Source organism: Manis javanica, chromosome 1 (genome assembly GCF_040802235.1).
Source record: "Manis javanica isolate MJ-LG chromosome 1, MJ_LKY, whole genome shotgun sequence".
Taxonomy (NCBI): domain Eukaryota; kingdom Metazoa; phylum Chordata; class Mammalia; order Pholidota; family Manidae; genus Manis; species Manis javanica.
The window spans coordinates 4326720-4332692 of record NC_133156.1 but is presented as its reverse complement, the minus strand read 5'-3'; positions in this window follow the sequence as shown (position 1 = coordinate 4332692).

The following is a 5973-nucleotide window of genomic DNA, read 5'->3' as shown; positions in this document are numbered from 1 at the left end:
TCCTTAAGTCCTCTTTTCTGAGCTTGTGCTGAAATTGCCTGTATGACAAGGTTAACTGAGAGCCCGGCAGTCTCCAGTACTTCACAAGCCTTAGCTTGGCCAGCTCCTGAAACATACTCATATGGGAGATCTTATCATTACTTTATTTTAAATATGAGAAAACAAAAGTTTAGAGATCAAGATTCTTGCTCAAAGTCACACCACTAGTGAGTGGCAGACAGAGAGAATTCTAATCCAGGCAGGTCTGATAATTTCCAGAGCACTTCATTAAGGTACATTTTTGAATAGTAGGTCACAGATCAACATAGTGGCCTATGAGTCCTTTTCAACTGAGTAAGTCAGAAGAGCAATGATCAGAGCACATCCCACATAGTAAAAGGCAAGAAGTATTTGAGAAATTGTTTTCAGTGGTGTGCATGTGCAAGCTTGCTTATTTGTGATACAAAACTTATTTCTAACTGTGAGTAACTCTCTTTAAAAAATTCCAAAACTGTTGCACTGAGATGTATTGATTCTCATTCATTCATGTCCCAAACATAGAAGGACTACTAGTTTTTATGACTCTGCTCTCTACAGAAATCTTTACACAAAAGAAATTAAGAGATTTAAAAATCTAAGACTCAGTATGCTTCTTGCTGGGTGAATAGGCTTCACAAGCCAAACTCCACAGGCGTGCAGCTGAGGGTCCCTAAAATAGTCACACCTGACTGGTCTCTAGTGCCTAGTTGCTGGTAGTAAATCATTCATCTGTCACTCCCTTAGAAGCAGAGAAAATGTTTTTTGCTTTTGTAAGAACAAAAATCCAGTGGATAGAAAGCATAGGCCACATCCCCACTTAGGAAAGGCCTAGCAGATGCATCAGCTTCTGGGGGACAGTGTCACTGTCACATTGACTGTCCCCCGGAGAGGGCCAGACTCCCTTTCTTTGCATTTATGGGATTTTGAGGGTCATTACGACTCAAGGTCTAAAGCTCAAGTAATGAGATCACTACTCTTCCTCTCTAATGAAATCACTAAAAGCTTAACATGCACATGTAGCTCAGACATGTCTTTAGTGCCTATATGAAATTCCTGCCTTGTGATAAGGGGCATTATTTGCTAACCAACAAGGGCCATCAGGCTCCACTATCTTTAGGAAAGCCTGGTAGCCTGCCTGGGTGGGGCAGCAGACCACTCCACGTCAGCATTTTCTTGAAGGACCCAGATGTAACAAGAGCATTTCCCGAAGAACCAGAGTCAGAAGTGCCGTCATAGTCTCAGGCTTCATTTTATCATCTTTCCATGGAAGTAATAACACCAACCACACAAAATTGCTATTAAGATTAAAGTGAGATAATTAGGATACGCCCAGTACAAAGTAGATGGTGCTCCACGAAGGTTTGTTCTCTATCTTTCCACTATATTAACAAACATCTTACCATTGACTCAAGGAAATTTCTGGCCATGATTCAGGGGCATGGTTAGGAACTTTGCAAACACCCCTCTCTTCCTTCAATTACTCATAATGACCTGTAGCCATGCCTGAGTCTACAGTCTCTTTAAATCAGCTTCTGTGACATTTCACCTTGTCCCCCTTTTTTAAAACTACGTGACTTCCACAATTTTAGTATTTACAAAGAACATACCTCTTTATTTTCTGAAAAGTACTGTTACAAAATTGAAAGACTGTCTCTTACGTCTAAATGTCTGGCATGTTTTGGTCATCCTATCCACAGAGCAGGACATGTTCTCAGTGCTAGTTATATGTCCTTACCGCATTCCTTCATTCAACCCAGCAGTTGTTCAACTCTTGTCTTCTCTTACGTTCTCAATACAGAGACTGTTGTCAGTTCATACTCATAGGGGACATATGCTTCTTGAAATGTAGGTTCCTGACTCAGTTGATGTCTTCAGAGCAGAGTGGTTAAGAGTGGGTCTCTGGGACTGGGGATGGGGGTGATTTAAACCAGCCATATGTGACTTTCCAGATGGGTGATGGCATTCGACCTCCTTACTCCTGAAACATAAAGGACAGTATCACCCAGACGTGGATGAAATAATAGCTGAGATAACCATTATGCAAAGGCCTGGCACACGGTAAACTCAGTGAGTGTCAGATATTATTACTATTAGCTCTCCTTATTCAGAGGTGGTTCTGCACTCCTAATTCATGCTTCAGCCGTCCTTTTCCCTATGCATCTATTATTATATGTCACCTCAAATCCTTGTAAAGGACTAATTAGTAAGCAAATCCCTCTGTTGGATTCTGCTAGCTTTGATTTCATACAAAAGTAGCACAGTAGCTTGGGTTTTGTTTACTATTGCCTTCATCAAGTGGAGTCAAAATGGGCCTTGACTCCATTGCTGGTACGGCTGGTGTTGGGTTCATGATGGTGATTGGGTAGAACATTCTAATTAAGAATTTCAAAGAAATTGTGCACTGAGAATAACATGAGACAGATTCAACACAGAGTGTTCCTGGGGAAGTAAAATGAATGGGGCACCATGACAAGAGCTCAGCCATATTAGCACTTTCTTGCTATTACATGACATTTTGGTCCCCTTTCCCTTAGATTTTGCACTGACTGAAGGCGGTACAGTCACTCCTTTGTGCACAAAAGGATATTTTCCCTGCGGGAATCTGACCAAGTGCCTGCCCCGCGCTTTCCACTGTGACGGCGTGAACGACTGTGGGAACGGGGCTGATGAGGGCAACTGCGGTGAGTCCGCCTGATACCTGCACACGGAACAGTAATGCTCACCCGGCAGCGGGGCGGATCTGCTCTTCTATAGGGAACACAAGTAATTGATCCCTGATTGATTTGTCGTGATGACCTGAATTTTCATAAAGGTTGCTGAAACCAGAAATACAGTATTATAAAATATATTATAAAATACAGAACAACATGTATAAAATACAGTATTGTAGAATTAAAAATATTTTATAAAAATTGAAGTTGTATTTTGAAATCTCCTTGGATCCCCAGATTTTGATTTTAAATGGCTTCCTGTGTCTACCTCCTTAAGGATTACTAATATGGTTCAGTTGCAAGAATATCCTAATCCCGTCCTGAGAATGAATTCATTGACCAGGTGTCCCCTCCTCATGGAGAGGCTGGCTGCCTTGGCCATGTGCCCTGACCCGGAAGCTCCCCATCAGTCTAGGATGAGCACCTGGTCTGTGGCCACAGCATCCTAGTGTATCTGCTGTGATGTACTAAGGACCTTCTTGTCTTTTCACATACTTATCTCACTAGACATGGGTTCCTCGAGAAGAGTTTATTTGTTCCTGATTTGTTTTGCTGTCCCAGAGCCTAAAACAATGAAGTCCATCGCAGGTTCTCAATCGGTGATAGGGGGCAGCCCTCCGGATGCCCTTGGGCAAGTCAATCAAGCTCCTGGCCTTTCCTACTCATGGCACGGGGATCAGAGATTCTGCAGGCTTATCTGCCTCATGAGGATATTCTGAATGCAAATTAGATAATTCCTACAAAGGCATCAAATTGAATCATTTAAAAAACCATTGAAAGTATTATAAGACAGAAATTAATTAAAGATCGCAGGGCTCAAAGGCACCTGTGGACAACATTTTAAACTGACTTTTCTGTCTGTGTGGACTTTGCTATCATACATACGATGTGTATACCTTTTTAAGAGCATATGCTAAAGTAATTATACTTCAAATGATGCCTCCATTTTAAAATGAATATGATTTTATTGCAAAAAAAGGAAAAGAACCTTGGCAAATAAGCAAAATCATATCTTCTGACAAATTAAAAAAATATTATTTCTTTCAACAGGAATGGATAGCCTTCATGAAAAGGAATCTCATTTTTGCTTTATTAAAAAGATCAGGAGACATGACTTTTATCAGAACTCATTACATCTATCAATGTAATATGTAATGCTTATGCATTTGACAAAACAGAATTCAGATTACATTGTATTATTCTGAGGACCTCAAAATTAAGATAATTTAAAATGTCAGCATAGAAATAGGTGACAGTTTCCAAGATGGATACGTGTATGTAAAATAATTACTGATTTACATTGTATATTTCAAGATAAATACATTTGAAATATTTGTAACTGCGAAAAAGGGGAAAACTCCAAATGTTTACCTAGCTCTTTGTCCCTTACCATTGATGTTATTAATACTTAAACAAATTTTTAATTGATTTCATTATCAAATTTTTATACTTTTGCTTTGTAGTTTGATATTTGGTTTATAGAATAACTGACACATATTCATAACTATTTCACAGGAGACACAAGTGGATGGGCAACTATATTTGGCACAGTCCATGGAAATGCTAATAATGTGACATTAACACAGGAGTGGTATTGGTTCAAAGACTCAGTATCAGCTTTGCAAGCAACACGGTTTGTGGCTTATGGATTTATATGGGTAGTGTGATAAATTCCCTTTAGAAATTCAATTTCAGTTCAGTGTATTTCAAGAGTCGACTCATCTGTTGTTTGCCCATAGGCTGAAAAGAAAGAAGAAAAAGACATTCTCAATTCATGATCATTTTATGTATTAGTCTATCATTGCAAGAATATATAGGCATTGAATGATTGTGACAAATAATAAAGATCTTATTCCCTCTAATTATTTCCTTCAATAAAGATATTGAGCACTAACTACTTTCCAGCCCCTACATCAGACACTGAGACTACCATAAGATGTGGTCCCAACCCACAAATACATAGTTCACATTGCAGTAAGAAAGACAAATCCTTACAGAGGCAGGAAGGATACACTATTAATGCTAAATTGGAAGATTTATGTTTGCACAGGCAACGTGGACGCCCACTGGTAGAAATGATTGCCCTGCTGGGAGTGGGGAAAGATCCACAGAAAAGATGACAGTGAGATGGACTTTGAAATCCTTAGATGGAGGGAAGGGTAGGAGGTAACAGGATGAGCAGGAAAGCAAGGCCAGGAAAGTGCTGGAATGGGAAGGTAAAGAACATGGTTCCCCATGCCTTTGGCAATGGTTCTGAGTGCATGAGGTGAAGGACATGAACCCAGAGAGGGGCCAGCCCCTAAGGGGCTCTGGGTACACACTTTGGAGATTGGCCTTGATGCTGGAGATAGAAATATGTTTATGTATATACATGTATTATATATGTATACTGTGAATATAGACATAGTTATGTAGGTGCATATATGTTTTTATATACACATTAGTAATTACATATGATTACATACATAATGTATATATGTATTAAATACTGCATTGACAATATCTTACATACTTTATAATACCAGTTTATAATTACCACTTATTATAGACTTATTCACAAGTATATCATGTATAAATTTAGAAATGAAGAAGATTAGAAACAGACAGAACTGGAAGTCCTAATATTCTCTCCCTGATGCCTTACACATGTCCCATGTGGCCGTCACTGCTGTACACAGTGGGCAGCCCCCCAAGTCGTGTGCTTATTTTCTTTCAATCAGGAGGAGAAGCACAGGATAAGAAATATATGTGAAAATGATCCCTCCACCAGAATTGTAGAGAATGGGTTAGGATGGTGGCTTTCTCACTGGGACAATTTTGCCCCTAGAGAACATCTATTTATCGGTAAATAGAAGTCTGCAACCTCAAGGTTTTAATCTAATAACCACTATTTTCAATGCAAATATATGTTAAAGTAAACATTTTGAACTTATCTTTAGGAAGCTGAGCTACCTAGCATAAACCTATAAACAACATTGACTATTTCCCAAAACTTTGTATGCTAAAATGCATCTTTTGAATTGAGCAGGCATTCAAAATAAGTGTGTTGAATTTACTAAAATTCAGTGAAGTTAATTTTTAAAATAAAGTTTAAAAGTGATCTAGAAGAAGCAGAGCAACTTGAGAGAACTTATAATCAGATTTCAACAAATTTAAAAAGTTAAAATTTGAAAATATTTCTCATTTTTCTTAGTGCCATCAAAACAAATACCCATAGAATCAGAGACAAAATCAAATGCTCCAT